Source organism: Micromesistius poutassou (genome assembly GCF_964030765.1).
Source record: "Micromesistius poutassou genome assembly, chromosome: 8".
Taxonomy (NCBI): domain Eukaryota; kingdom Metazoa; phylum Chordata; class Actinopteri; order Gadiformes; family Gadidae; genus Micromesistius; species Micromesistius poutassou.
Window position 1 is genome coordinate 16,229,063 of NC_140278.1, and position 14,687 is coordinate 16,243,749.

General features: G+C 46.5%; 1 protein-coding gene across 4 annotated transcripts in view; it reads right to left on the reverse strand.

Moving 5' to 3' along the window:
- satb1b (SATB homeobox 1b) overlaps positions 1–14,687 on the reverse strand; it is a 66,093-nt gene that overhangs the window by 4,915 nt on the left and 46,491 nt on the right. The window lies entirely within an intron of this gene.

Sequence of the window (14,687 nt, forward strand, 5' to 3'; positions counted from 1 at the left end):
AGGTCGTTCATAGTGACATCCGCATGGAATCACGTTTTTTTGTTTTTAAGGATGATTGAGATTATGTTTTTTGGTACAATTAATACAAAGCAGGAGAGAAATATGAAGAGGTGACGGGGAAGGATTGACACTCTAAAATACAAAGAGAGAAACAGAAGGAAAAAACAAACAAAATGGATAATTTCAACGTAGGTTATTGTTAATGTATGACTGAACACTACATGACAACAAGACAGTTTTAATATAGTTATTCAGTTAAGTCTCGTGGAATTAAGTGGAGGTGATGGATCATGGCTTTGTGTAAGAAAAAAAAATAAAAATAAAAAAACAATTAAATAATAATTAACTAAGAAGTCAGAAAAACAGAGTTTCATGTTCGCTACACCTGGAATGTATTTTTAGTGGGAAAAGCTGAGGTCGGTTGTTATTTTATATATTTTGCAAATTAATTATGTGACAAACTCATTTGGAACAAAGTTGCCCTGGGTAAGAAAGCTAACAATGCAGACACATGCAAACATGCACGCACACATACACAAACAATCCCCCCCCCCCCCCCCCCCCCCATGTACCATAGTTCATGTACCATGGCTATGAATCCAATGTAAAATATGGTATTTTTTCATTAGCATAAAAATGTATATGGCAGACGGCAAATGAATTGAAATGCAAGCATATATTACTACATCTTAAATTAAATATATTAATTCATGTATGCGTTTTGAACATAACAATCACACTGAAGTGTGATGCCTCATCAAGATCGTGAATTAGTTCATATATATTTATTGACAACATTAGTAACAATTATTATATTATTATTCTAACTATTTTTTTTTTTTTTATTGTCATTCAATACAATTTTGTCTGAAATAGTTATTATAATACATTCATTAATAAAAAAAATAGCAAATTATTAACTAAATTGTATTTGAAATATTGTTATAACAATAACATTTATTAATGGATTAACTGTATAAATTATTCATTTTATTCAGTCTAAAGTATCCCGCTAATGTTTTGCCATGATAATACATAAATAAACAACAAATTACAATGTACAATACAGCCCCTTACTAGTTTATACCAGTGAGCAGATGAGCTATCATTTTGTGTGTGTGTGTGTGTGTGTGTCTGCGTGTGTGTGTGTGTGTGTGTGTGTGTGTGTGTGTGTGTGTGTGTGTGTGTGTGTGTGTGCAGGAGTGCATAATGTGACATAATACAGGTGGTTGACCTCCCTAAGTTAAACGTTAAAGGTTCGTTTTCAGTTACAAGCGGTTCTATACAGGTGCAGTCACTATAGCAACCACATTAGGCTTGTTAAAGTCCTCTGAATGTCTGGGTGAGAAAGAGGAGTGTTAGCTGAACTCAAGTTGGACCCGCGACTACAACGTTATTAAACAAAACGCCAGCAAGCGTAGAGAACTTGTGTGAACGTAGGAAAGACCAGCATGTAAAATGGTAACAGGAACAGAGTGTGTGCTGGCATATTACAATGTGATATGTGAGTGTGTTTGTGTGTATGTGCGTGTGTGTTGGCACGGTGCCAGAATAGTGCTGTAATCTGCTGGCCAGTGAGCGGCAGCACCTCCAGGTCCTCAGGATTACACACACACACACACACACACACAGACACACGCACACACACACACACACACACACACACACACACACACAAGTACCGCAGTTAGGTTTTTTAGGAGTTAGAAGTGAGAGCGAGAGAAAGAGAGAGAACGAAAGAGAGTGAGGGAAAGAGAGAGAGCGTGGGAGAGAGATAGGTGGTGCAAGTGAGAGAGGGGAGAGAGAGGAGAGAGTGACAGAGAGAGAGGGGGCGTTAAAGAGGGGGAGAGAGAGCGCGGGAGGGGGTGTTAGAGAGGGAGGGGGTGTTAGAGAGAGAGGGATGAGGGGGAAAGAGAGGAGGAAAGAGGGGGGAGGGGTTAGAGGGGGTTGTAAAGCATGCATGTCCACCTTGTTTCTCTTCCTCTCATTTATTGTTGCGTTTTTAATTTGCATGCTGGGGGATTTGGACGCTGCTCTGTATTCAGGCTGTCTGTGGCTCCAGCTGATTCTCCACACCCACACACACACACACACACACACACACACACACACGCTTGGGCAATCACACACAAAACACACAAACACATTAATGTACATGCTTGCCCACTGACACGGTCGCAAACACGCCAAACACTCACATACACACACACATGCAGACACGCACTCACACACACACACACACACACACACACACACACACACACACAATTAGGACGCTGCTTTCAATTACTCTTTCCCCTGGTCAAACATGACTTTCACGTTGGACCAGGGGAAAGAGTAACTGAAGAAGCATGAAACTAAACAGCCAAAATAAAATAAAAGATAAGTGAATAATTTACTTTTTTTTTATTTACTTTTTTTTTTGATTAATGAGTTAAACAGATGACAATATCCATTTTTGTTTGAACTTTTTTGAACTAATGAAATGAAAAACGCTTGTCATGTTCTGCTTATAAACAGTAATACATAAAATAAGAATTATTTACTTGGATATATTAGATTATTATCGTGTACTAGTATTGCTTCCACACTGCTGTCAAAGAGCGAGAGTGAAACAGAGAATAATTTAGCTCGCGCCTCAGTAAAACAAACAGATAGAAGTAATAACAACGACGTCCACAAGTCAATAAATACTTTATCAATAGACATGTGAATTCATATTGTCTGTTTTTTTTTGTTGTTTTTTTTACTTTCATTGAGGGGACGGTTCAAACAATAAAACTGTTTGTCTAGGATTTGACCTCACCAATCTAAAACACGTTTAAGATCAACCTATGTGTGCTTTTATTCTGGAAGCTTCCCTTACACACCCTCACACACATTTCAGATAATAGTGTATTTGAGGACATTTTCTGCAGTCCCCGCTATGGCTGAGAAGCATCTTGCAATCTTTATTAGATCTATAAACTCCTTCTCCAGCTGGGCTACTGCACTGCAGTATAGTACAGTAATATGCTTAAAAAAAACACCAACACAAACACATTGTAGTGCCCTTCAAGTCAACCCTGTGTCTGTTCGCTTGGAATTTGAAGAGGGCCGGATATGAATAAATCTTGTTTATGCCAGGTTGCTGTGTGTCTTGTGATGGACCTAATAAACCAATTTCACATTCACTGATGTGATTATCAAACACAAATGTGGTCTTTCAGTGAAATATAATAATTTTGATAGTTACATTCCACAAGTATATTTGCTACAGTGTAGATACAAGTGACTCAAACTAAATTGCTTGGGGATAACTCATACAATTATTTTACTAGGAGTGAAATTGATGAATGTGTAGCAATCCCAACCAATAGTAACCAACAGTTTAAATTGATTACATCCTTGATTCATTTATTATTATGAACAAAGTAAACTAAGCCAAATGCGTCAACTAACAATCAGTACAAATTTTATTTTTATAATCTATGCATTATTTAGGACTATGTATTTTCCAACAGTAACAGCCTTATATGAATTAAATAATACAATTAATAATGAAAAATAAAACATAGGATAACCTAAAATGTAGTACACCATGTCAAATTTAAAAGCATAGGTGTGGTTTTTATGATGTGTGATCAAACCTGTTAGCATGGCGGCACTACGTAGCATAGCCTATACATCCACGCCGTAACATCGTAGATTAGCGGCGCCTGTAATCAAACTTGCTAGCTAACTAGCGCACACCGCCCACTTCTCCCTCGCCGACCAGCTGGTTTTACCCTGGAACGGGAACGCGGCAAAGCCAGGTACCTTTTAATTGAATTGACAGATGTTTGAAACTGGTTCATCATAGCATTAACTACTGAGAGCCGCAGGATTAGCATGCTAAGTTGGCACACAACTGAGCCAATACGGCACAATAATTCTCTACCTTTTTCACTGCAGCGTTATCGTTTCCTCTCCAAACACAGGAGATTGGTGGTAAACAGGTTTTACCAGTGCTGGTGTCTGGGGGTCGGGGGGTTTTGGTGGGTCAAAGGTTCAAATAAAAGTGTGACAGTCTCTTCGTTGGGCAACTCTAAGACTACCTATTGTCCGACGCTCGTATAAATAGCAACCAATCGTTCCGATATGTTTCCAAAACAATGGGTGAATTCATGCGTCAAAGCCAGACAGCAATGCAGTGCGGTTTGCAGTGTATGTGGATGCATGTGTGTGGGTGTGTGTGTAATAGTCACAAGCTGCCAATGAGAGTATAGGCCTGCTCTGTCATGAGAACAGCACAGTATTCATCCTCCCCTCTCCCCACCATCCCCTCCCCCACCCCGCTCCACCCAAACAGATCTAACTGCATTAATAAACCAGTGAGCAAGAGAGAGAGAGAGAGAGAGAGAGAGAGAGAGAGAGAGAGAGAGAGAGAGAGAGAGAGAGAGAGAGAGAGTGGAAACACATGGTCTTATTAGCCAGACAGAGGTCGGCGGAACGGGAGGGGAACACCTTCCTAATCTACTTTACTCCTTATCGGCCCCAGCTGGTCTCACCTCTCAGCTTCTCCTGACTTCAGCCAGTCTCTCTAGTGGCAGCCGGTCTCTCCTCTCAGCTGCTCCTGACCTCAGCTGGTCTCTCCTCTCAGCTTCTCCTGACCTCAGCTGGTCTCTCCTCTCAGCTTCTCCTGACCTCAGCTGGTCTCTCCTCTCAGCTTCTCCTGACCTCAGCTGGTCTCTCCTCTCAGCTGCTCCTGACCTCAGCTGGTCTCTCCTCTCAGCTGCGCCTGACCTCAGCTGGTCTCTCCTCTCAGCTGCTCCTGACCTCAGCTGGTCTCTCTAGTGTTCAGCCCTAAGCCGGCCTCTCTAGTGTTCAGTTCTCAGCCGGTCTGTTCCATCCCAAAGGTTCTACTAATCCCAAAGTCCACATGTCCACCTGTAGGCATCCTTGACCCAGAGGCCCATTCCCCCTACCTGCTCCACAACGACACCTATCTAACAATATCTAAGTCGCTTTGGATAAAACCATCTGCTCAGTTACTAAATTGGAAATTGGAAACTACAGGACCATGTCAATCAATGAAAGCATACGATAAACACACTCTCTCAGGGGCAAACCTGAAGTTTGTGTGCCAGCTGTGGTAATTATCTAATGTGCTCCTCAACCAAAACACAATCAATGGCTGTGGGTGTTTGATTGGCCCAGTAAAAAATAAGCAGATGGGCGTGGCATCGGCCCATGTCGCCACACTTAGTAACTATGGATACAGTGACGACTGGCTAATGTCAGTTAATGTATCTCTAATGATGTCTGAAAGACATCGAGAGACCTTTATCTTTCACAAGCCTGTAGAGCAGTAGGATTTAAACACAGATGAGTGAAGGAAGTGCATGTCCTGTAAGAGAAAGGGTTCACTCACATAACTCTGAACTGAACCCTGATTGGCCAGTGTTTTCCTCTTTCAATCAATGTTTAACTGAAGAAAAAGATTCAAAATGGCTGTTTATAGACCTTTCATGGTATAGACATCCTCACGCACCAGAGGACGGAAAGACAGAGAGAGTCAAAGAGAGAGAGAGAGATGGGCAAGAGGTAGAGTCAGGTCGAAAAGGAGAGGTAGCCTACAGGGGGAGAGGGAGAGACAGATGGAGAGATGGGGAGATACAGTGAGAGAAAGAGAGAGCAATGGAGAGATCGAGCGAGAGAGGGAGATAGAGAGCAGGAGAGAGGGGAAAGAAGAGAGAAGACGGTTCAGTGTTGTCCCTTTGTCTTCCTGATCTTGGCAGGGGACCAACTCTCCAGAAAACAGGTCTACGATGGAACCAGACGATAACACCCTGCACACAAACCCGTTCCTCCACAGACACACCGACACACACGTGCCCATGCGCCCAGTGACAATCCAGAACACACAAAAAGAGTCAGTCCAGAAGACCGTTTCAACAAAAGGAATGAATTCACCCTTTACATTGTAACCGTAGCGCCACAGCAGCATAACAGCGTTGTTGTGTGTGGGAGTTTACTAACCCTCAACTGTGGTTGGCGTTGAGGGTTTGTACGCATGGCTCAAGGGTACTGAAACTGCAGTGTTTGTATCTCATTTCCCCACTTGATACCCACTCACCCGCTCTGGGGATGACCCCCTGAGCACAGACCTGTATGAGCGCGGAGTCATAGGGCGAGGAGTGATGGTTCTGCAGGGGGAACTGTGCGGGGGCGTAAGGCAGGAAATAGTGTTCCACATCCAGCCCAAAGATCCTGTGCATGAGCCCCGATGTCTGAAACCTAAGGTCCCTCACCCCTCCTTGCTCCATTATTATGTTCATCTAGAATTCCCTGTCAGCCGCTTTGGATAAGAGTCTGCTCCATGACTAAACAGTGACTAGAACACTAAAGTGTTTACACAGCGCTGTGCAGATCAGTGGAGACCTAGCGTCCCTCAGAAGGTGTTTACACCTACCCTCCAGTCTATAGGATCACAGCAGCTCCCCCTGACTCACGCACAGAAACCTTTAGAGGGAAAATTATAGGAGGAATTAACGCCTTACCAAAGCATTTCATATGTTTATTTTCCCTCTCCTTTATATTAGACGCCGTTCACCATATGGTGATCACAGACCGGAATTTATGGTTTTGCAACCTTTTATTCGCCGCTACATCGCTGTTAATAACCCCACCATCTGAGTCCAATCCACAGAATGCGCGGGCGGGCGGTGCCCTGAGAATCCATAAGTGTCCATTGTATGAAAACAGATGGGTATTTTCTTTATACCTCTCCCTCTCTCATAGGTTCTTTATATATATATATATATATATATGAATCTCTCTATCTCTCTCTCTCTCTCTCTCTCTCTCTCTCTCTCTCTCTCATATATCAACATCACTCCATACATGACCATTTCTCTATAAAAAGAACAACCATTCCGCCCCAGTCTACTCACTGTGTGAATTCTCCCCCAACCACTCGAGGTCATGACCTTTTCACAATAAGAGCGCGAGAGCCGCCACAATAACAGACTGACAGCTGACACGACAGACATTGTGAAAGCATGACGGGCAGGAAATGGACCCGCTCCAAACAATACCGACCAGTTTTGTTTGCCAGAGCATGTCGCTGCTACCGAGCTCGTAAAAAAAATGTGCGTGTGGAATTTTTTCGAGCGATATAATAGGCGCAGATGGAGCGCTGCGCGGACGACTGGAAATAAATAACAGAATGGCTCCCATTACACATCTGTGGGCCGCTGCTGGCTCTGTTGTTCTGAGACTCTTATTTTTTCAAATCGCCGCTCTGCACACTTCCTGTTCGCAAACAACTGCAGCACCACCTAGGATCACTGTACTACCTTGCTAAAGGGTGCCAGGCACGTGATGGTGGCGGGAGAGAGAGAGAAATAACCACAGGCCTTGCTCAAACCATGTTTAATCATTGTTGCAGGTAGAAAGTTAAACGTTATAATGTGACTATACGTCGTTTTTCCCCCATACTAAATACTATTAAGTCATTGAGCAGGTGACTTAATTATTTTAGGTGTGTGCTACTGAAATGCAGGTAGGGGTCAGGCATCTTGCCCAAGTATGCCAACTCAAAGATACCAGACATTGGGGGTTGGAACCCATAACCTTTTAGTCTGGAGTAATCTGAACCACCCGACAATCACACGCAGCTACTCCAAATACACCAATACACGACGGCATTGATTGCTTCCTAGTAAACAGAGCAGGGATATTGGCTATCAATTAAAGTCTATATTCAGCTGAACTCAACTAACGTATTTCACCACATGCACTGCGTCTCTGTCTCTCCGCCTAATAAACACAGCTGCAGGGAGGTGCTCACTGCACTCATTGCATGTTTAAATGCAACGTTTCCACACCAATCTCGCGGTGCATGCACGCCCCCTTACCCCTACCCCCCCCCCCATTCTTCCGTTGCAATGTTTTCAGTCCGCCACAGCTGTTGCTGATAGGCTGAGAAGTCACCGAGGATCACAAACACATCAGCGAACAAAGTTAAGAGACGAGAGGGGGGGGGGGGGGGGAGATGCAGACAACGGCAACCTACGCCAGCATCTGATTCCATCAATTACAAACGACTGATTGAGTTTTAATTCAAAGTGGAGCTTTAATTGCTAATATCAGAGCTCAATTAAGACGATAAATCAAGACTGATCTTATCGAGTTAGGGATTGAAATAACGGAGAAGCGCTAAATTGTCTATGTCAGCTAAATAAGCGTGCTTAATTGGACTTGGAGTTTACTTTGATATGAATAAAAGTGCTTCAACTTTCCCCCACAAGAATTTTGACTGATTTGTTGACAAAAAATAAGGCGGATTGGAAAAGCACTGTGTTTAATAGATTGGCTGATTGATGAATTGATTGTAGCATTTTATTACAGTTACTTTATCTATCCAGCTCCAACCATCTATCCATCTTACCATATTCCAATGGCTGTATTTTGTATTCATTTATGCATTTTCTGTTCTTTGTAACTCCTCACATGTCCTATTCATTCTGGACTTACAGTAGATGAAATGCAAATCGCAATTATGTTTACTCAACAGCCTGCAGACTGAGAATACAATACTACGTTCCAAAATCGTCTTCAGAGTAAAGGTTGAACCATGAGAGAGAGACATACAGTGTGGTGCATGGAGAGAGAGAGAGAGAGAGAGAGAGAGAGAGAGAGAGAGAGAGAGAGAGAGAGAGAGCTATATATACAGATATATATATACAGAGAGAAGAGAGAGAGAGAGGGAGTCAGAGATATATAAACGTGTGACATAAAGAGTGTGAGACAGCGGAGAGACAAACACAAGAGGTAATGCGTTAGTGGAGAGGGAGAGAGAGGCACATCAGAAAGAGAGGTGACGAGGGAGAGAGGGGATGGGTGAGAGGAAACAGAAAGTAGAGGCAAGTATACACAGGTACTACAAGCATCAGGAAGAACACTTACAAATCACCAGGTCCTAATATCACACACACACAAACGCACCTACACCCGTACACATGCAGGCAAAAACATTTGCAAAAATCACGCACGCACACACGCACACACACACACACACACCCGTGCACACGCATTGTGCATGGTGCATCTGCCCGCGCCGGTGTCTGTAGTTAAATTGAACTATCTGGCTGCGTGTGTCAGAAGCGTGCAGTGGGGTAATTATGACAGATCTTATTAGGCGGCCACGGCGCGAGGCTGCGGGCTGCAGGTGCGACCTTGTGCATTCCTGCGTGTGTAAATAAAATTAATTACAAGCGTGGGGGGCCGTGGCGCACGGGACATCAGCACACGCACAGGGGGTGAGGAGGGGGAGGGAGAGGGGGGTGAGGAGGGAGAGGAGGGGGAGGGGGAGGAGGAGTCCCACGGGGGGAACCCTAATGGAATATTTTCCCTCAGTCTAATAATACAGTTGGTATTGACTTGAGGTAATTAGGGGGATCATTAAAGCCCTTTTCCCGCCGTATTTGCCTGCCTGATCAGATTAGCCAGAATGGGCGTCAGGACGGGCGCTGTTGGGTCTAGCGGGGGAGAGACCAGACGCTAGCGAGATAGCATCTCCACGTCGTCTGAAAAAAAAAACGTGAGCCGGTTTCGCTGTGTGGTGGATAGCAGTGAGGTGTAGCAAAAACGCGACAGAAACACCTAATGCCAGAAAAATGCTAACTACCAAGGGGGGAGAGCGATCAGATAAAGGCTAGTTAGCATATATACCTTATATTACCAGCTGATGAACAGATGGACATGACTTATTGAATGGACAAAGAGCTATTAAGACAATGATGGTGATGGTTCGTCGCTATGCTAACGGACGGCCGAGCGCTGAGTGGTGCCTCAACGCTCGGCCGTAGCCTATAGCGTAGGTAGCATAAAGCATAGAGTGTTGCATTATTGACAACGCCCAACCGAGCAAGAGAGGACAGATTAGTGGTGTTGAACAGACAGCAGGAGGTGGATTGGTGGGTGGGTGATGGGCTGGTGGTCGTGGAGGAGGGTGAAGACAGCTGGGGTGAGAGGGCGTAAGGCACCAGAGAAAGAGAGAGCGAGGAGGGAGGAGAGCGAGGAGGAAAGGAGGAGAGCTCCAATCTCCCTCCAGCCAGATGGAGGAGGAAGGGTTGCTGAGACAGGAGAGAGAGAGTGAGACAGGAGAGAGAGAGAGAGAGAGAGAGAGAGAGAAATTGAGCAACAGAGAGGGAGACAGATAGAGGGAGAAACCGAGAGACAGATAGAGGGACAGAGAGAGAGAGAGCAAGAAAGGGAGAGAGATAGATCGAGAGAGAGATAGTGGGGATTCCACTGTCCATTAAACAATAAGGGGAAGGCTCATTTCAGACTGGGAGGGCAGGGCTCGCTTCTGTTTGCAAGATAATTCATACGCTAAATTAATTATTCAGACATCTGGGTTCCCGGTTCAAGAAAATTGTGTCTTTAATAATACAGAGGATGTGGCCTAGCCTGTTTCCCATGGCAACCTAATAACCAGGCAGGCACAGCAGATAAATAAATAAATCAATTAATAAACAGTGGTGGGGCCCCTTCCATGTCCCTGGGGGAAGTAACAAGCTGGCTCCGATCTGTCTCGTTGGAGGGGTGGGGGAGAGAGAGGGAGAGAGAGAGGGGAGAGATAGGAAAAGAGAGGGGGAAAGAGTGAGCAGCTGAAATGGAGAGAGGGAGATAATGGCAGAGAGGGAGAGAGAGAGAGAGAGAGAGAGAGAGAGAGAGAGAGAGAGGGATAGAAGGGAGGGAGAGAGATGTAAAGAGGGAGAGGCGCTCACAAACAAACAAGGAGGAAAACCCAGGAAAGCCAAACACAGACACAGACACACACAGTCAGGTCAGAATCACAGCATAGCCCTCCAAATCTACTCCATAAATAACCCAAACCTGCCTACACTGCCTGGTCAGAGATCCCCGGCAAGGGGCCACTCACAAGACATCTCATTATTATCCGGTATTGGTTGTACAACAGCACAACCCCTCTCTCCCGCCCTGTCACTCCTATCTGCTATTCCCCTCCAGGAGGAGGAGGATGAAGGGGAGGAAGAGGAGGAGTCAATGGGGGGAGGCTGGACAACCGAGCGACTCCTCTGAGGAACATCCAAGCACCTCGATGCTGAAGTGCTCCGGTATCGTCTATCGTCCATCAGCCCGGCTGTCTGTCACGCGGGCGATCGCCATGGAGATGATGCTGCACGGGTACCGGTGGTTCCCTTGAAAGACGGCGTTACAGCCGGAGGAGAGAGGACCACGGGCTCGAGGGGTCTGCGCCTTAATAATGTTTTATTGACAGACGAGGTGCAGGACCTGTCACTGTATTAATACCTGATCTTCACTCCCCCCACCCACCCACCCCCACCCACACACACACACACACACACACAGACACAGACACAGACACAGACACACCCCTCCACTCCCGCCTCTCGCGCCATCCTCTACCTCCCCAGTCAGGCGTTCAGGGCGTACCTCCCCCTCCTCCCCCCAAAGGGAGTGCCGTGCCAAGCGGGCGGCAGGCTGACAGATGCATCCCCACCTCCCCTACCTCCCATACCCCCCCCCCCTATCTCCCTGCCCACCTCCTCCTCCCTCCCACTGCTCCTCCTCTCCCCCTCCCCTTCACCTCCCTACTGCACCAGCCACTTTCCCACCCACCCACCCACCCACTAACCCCCCCCCCTCCCCTATACCCTCCCTGGCCTGCCCCCGGTGGTGCAGCGGTGGACCAGATCAGTGCCATTCTGTCTCATTAGAGCCAAGCTAATTAGCGTAGCCTCTTCCACAAGGGGGAGGGCGAGTGAGCAAGCAGAGGTGAGGGAGACGGAGGGAGTTTTGATGGCTGCTATGTATTTACGCGTGCCCTGGCTCCCGGAGAGCGTGTTTGGCGACAGCAGGGGCTCTGATGTCATACGTCGCTGGATCTCTCTCTCAGGAAGGCTCAGGGTTCCTCGCAGACGTGTCTTCGTGTGTTCTGGGTCATAGCGGACGGCCCCCCTGTCTGTTTCCCTGCCCCCCCCCCCCCAAACCGCCCAACGCCAAACTGTCTACTCATTCCCCTTTCAGCCCCCAGCATGCCGGCAAGCCGCACACAGATAGTCACCTAAGCCTGTTAATAGCTACAATACGCTAGCATGCGATATACCACCCTAGCTACTCCTCAGCGGAGCTACAGATGAGATCTCCCATCAACAGGGTTAAACATTAGCATGCCTTGCTAGCTGGCTTGCAAAACACAGAAAGCACCTCTGGCTGTTTCACTGAATAAATTGAATTGCTAGGTTGAGATATAGTACCCTTGCTTGACAGGAAAACAAACATTGACATCAACCACTAGCTATCTTTCTAGTCTCTGAAGCTAAATATCCAGTGGCAGTCAACAAAAAATATTGATGTTGACCTAATCCTAGCCACTAGCTATCTTGCTACTCTGTAAGCTCAAAATCAAGTGGGTAGTTAACAGTCGACCTTAGCTTAGCCATGAGCAATCGTGCTACTGAAATCCAATGGGCCAGTGACTTATGCTAGCTGCTTGCAGCTAAGTCGGTTCTGGATGGAGACCAACAGAAAGCACTTATTTTATCCAAGTCGGATGTGTCCTGCAGCTAAATAGATAGATAAGTGCCTTCTTGGAGCGCTCTTTCAACTTAAATCAGACAGCAAATAATTCAGAATTATGACCAAGCTTGTAAAAAGGTTATATATTATACAGAACTGCTATTTGATGCACTACAAAATACATCGAAAGTATAGTGAGTACCGTTGAAATTCACAAATACCCGTCCAGTCTGGGAGTAAATTAATGAATCTGATAAGTAGCACTTTATTGCCAAGATTCACAGCTCTGTGCTTCTCTCAATATGTGACAGTAAACATGGCTGGTGGGAAAGGGAGGGAGAGAGGGAAAGACACAGAGAGAGAGAGAGAGAGAGAGAGAGAGAGAGAGAGAGAGAGAGAGAGAGAGAGATCAGCCCATAGACAGAGAGGGGGGGATGAAAGTAGAGAAGGAGATAGAGATAGAAGGGAAGATATAGGGAGAGAGCGTGAGAGAGAAAGGGGATTGCACAGAGGAGAGACAGGACAGAGAGATAAAGCGCAATAGCATGATAGAGAGAGAGAGAGAGAGAGAGAGAGGAGAGAGAGGAGAGAGAGGAGAGAGAGAGAGAGAGAAAGAGCGATAGCGAGAGAACGAGAGAGTAAGAGAGAGAGAGAGAGAGAGAGGCCAGTTATGGGTTGGCAGAGAATTGCCGTGGTTACGAGTCCTGAGAGGCCATAGGGTGGCAGGATGCCAACAATCAAACCCCCATCTCACATACACACACTCACACACACACACACACACACACACACACACACACACACACCTCTGCTTACTGCTAGTCTCTCCAGGGTGGAGACCACCTCCCTCGCAGAGCCCATCCCATCTTCTCCCTCTCCTGCTCCTCCACCCCACTACCCCTCCTCCACGTCTTCCACCCCCCCCCCCTCTTCCTCCCCCACTCTCTCTATTATCTGTCTCTCGCCGGGGCGAACAAGGCAATGTTCCAACACACAAATACACTCAACACACAAACACACACAACCGACCCCACCCCCTCATCTCTCACACTTCCTATCTCTATTACACACACATACACACTCACACACACAAACACACACACACACACGCACACACACACACACACACACAGGCAACTTGGGCATCTGCCTGTGCTGGGTGATGCCACAAGATGCTGCGAGAATTCCCCAACACTGCTTCGGAGAGCTGACACCGAGGGATTGGACCCCCATGCTGGGCTGACCCCAAAGTGATACCTTAGAGGGATGCTAAGGTTCAAAGGACGATCTTGTTACATGAAAACCAAGTAGAAAAATCAGGTTGAGGCAAAAAAAAAAAAGGCGCTGGGGAAAGCGTGCGGGTGTGTCTGGTATTCCCTGGTAGGGGAAGACCTGTTGAGAGTCCCGGGTATGTGGGTGTGTGTGTGTGTATGCGTGTGTGTATGCGTGTGTTGAGTGTGATGTGGTGGTGGAGGGGGTGGTGGTGGTGGTGGTGGAGGAGGAGGAGGAGGAGGAGGAGGAGGAGGTGCTGCCCGGGGAGCAACCATTAGGAGATGGAGCAGGAGATAAGGGCTCTCCCAGGCCTCCTTCCACAGGCGTAATTAGCACACTTCTTATCTCCTCGCCGTTTCACACTCACACACTCACACACTCACACACTCACACACTCACACACTCACACGCCGCCACCATGAATGGAGATGGGGGAGGGGGGGAGGGGGAGCAGAAGAGGCCCGTTTTACAGACAAACGATCATTTAGGAAGAGCGGCGTTCTCGAGTGAATAAGGTAACTTCCCATCTCTCTCCTCTCTCTCCCTCTCTCTCTCTCCCTCCATCATTCTGTCTCTCTTGTTCCAATCCCGCTCCCTCTTTCTGTACCTCTCTCTATCGCTTTATCCATCTCCCTTTCCCTCTTTCTCATCTGTCTCTCTTGTTCCGTCTTCCCCCGGTCTCTATCCATCTCTCTCTCTATCCCTCTGTCTATCACCCCTCGTCCCTCCCTCCCTCTCTCTCTCTCTCTCTCTCTCTCTCTCTCTCTCTCTCTCTCTCTCCATTCTTTCAAGGAGTCTTTGAACTTGGGAACAAAAACAGTGGTTTGTGCATCAAACTGTAATTTGGTCAAACAAAGCAATCTCTGTAATCATCGTAATCA